General features: G+C 45.0%; 1 protein-coding gene across 1 annotated transcript in view; it reads right to left on the reverse strand.

The window, feature by feature from the left end:
- Nucleotides 1–1,722, reverse strand: part of LOC116685771 (multiple epidermal growth factor-like domains protein 11) — a 166,581-nt gene that overhangs the window by 89,463 nt on the left and 75,396 nt on the right.

A 1,722-nucleotide genomic window follows, 5' to 3' on the forward strand; every position in this document is an offset into this window, starting at 1 on the left:
CATGTCCCAGAAATGCTTGTTACTAACCTAGCTCTGGGTAGCTTATTCCCTTACGTTTTCCTGACTTGTAGTTTTCCTAGGATCAGGATGGCGTCTAAATCATGCCGCCGTGGTCCTGCCCGGCGCCCTGTTACGCCCTACTACGCCCTGCTAAGCCCTACTCCACCCTGCTACCCCCTACAAGGCCCTGCTTAGATCTACCATGCCCTGCTGCACCCTGAACTGCTACAGCAATTATTTCTAGTCATAGTTCCACTATCTTTATTGTTACTATAATTGCCACTGTTCATCGCACCCCCAACCGGCAGCGGCAGATGTCCACAAACCAAGAGCCTGGGTGTCCCTAAAAGGACGTTTTTCCTCGCCATTGTCACATAAATGCTTGCTCTTGGGGGAATTAGGCAAGGCAAGGCAAGGCAAGGCAGCTTTATCTGTAGAGCACATTTCAGCAACAGGGCAATTCAAAGTGCTTTACACGAAATCAGTTAAACAGATAAAACACAAGTACAAACAGTTAAAAATCATAAACATTAAAAATTAATAAAACACATGAATAGACAGTTAAAAACAAAATAGAAACATTAGGACACATAAAACAAAAGAAATGAGCATTCATTTAAAGAAAGGCAGCATCAAATAGAAAGGTCTTCAGCCTTGATTTAAAAGAACTGAGAGTAGCAGCGGATCTGCAGGTTTCTGGGAGTTTGTTCCAGATATGAGGAGCATAGAAACTGAACGCTGCTTCACCCTGTTTAGTTCTGACTCTGATTACTGGAATTGTTGGGTCTTTTTTTTTGCCGGATGCCGGAGAGCTCCGCAGCAATTCAGCACACAGCAGATGTCAAGCAAGGAAGTCGAGCACAGAAACAAATAAAACATCCGGTTGATTTTCTAAATGAAATAGACCGTGCTCACGGCGGATCATGTTTCCCTGCACTACACCTTGAAAGCACAGAACAGCGTTGTTCCCCCTCTACTCCTCTGGATGGAGACAGCCTGTTGTTGTTTTTGTGGTTCTATTCTACGTGAATTCGCGAGATCTCGTGGGTCCTCGTGACTTCAGCTGTCCGTCATGGACGCAACCGTTCGGCAACAAATCCAGACCTGGTGGGTGTTGGCGGTCTCAGCAAGGCCCACCAGATCAACTGGACCTCGACACATTATCATATTTATAGGAACTTTAGAAAAAACCCACAGGAGGTAAAATGAGAAGCCCGCTGGGTAAAACACACCACAAATACAAGGAACAACATGTTCCCCCTCGGACTCAGCTGTTTACCATCTTTGCTATTTTTTTTCTTCAAGATGATGTGCAGGTTCAAAAACAATAACAGCAAACAGGTAACCCAGATACTGGGATTTATTCTCAAAGTACTAAAAGAAGCCACGTCTTCCTTCACATGCTCATTAGAAAAGTGGTTCGCGGTCATCCATTACAAGAGACACAAACAACAGTATTCTTTGCCGTCGCAAAAGCTTCCAGTGGCTCATCAGTAAAAGGCGTGTTAATGTAATGTGCTAGGCTATTGTCTGTTTCCATGACAACAAATGGAGACCTGCGCCAAATTCATCACTTATGGCCGAGTGAGACACGGAACATAGAGTTTTTACGAAGAGGCCTGATTGTTCCTGTCAGGGTGTTGTGCACTTTGAGTCCTCACAACCCCAGTGGGAAGAGATCGAGAGAGAGAGAGAGAGAGAGAGAGAGAGAGAGAGAGAGAG

The sequence above is a fragment of the Etheostoma spectabile genome, unplaced genomic scaffold (genome assembly GCF_008692095.1).
Source record: "Etheostoma spectabile isolate EspeVRDwgs_2016 unplaced genomic scaffold, UIUC_Espe_1.0 scaffold270, whole genome shotgun sequence".
Lineage (NCBI taxonomy): Eukaryota > Metazoa > Chordata > Actinopteri > Perciformes > Percidae > Etheostoma > Etheostoma spectabile.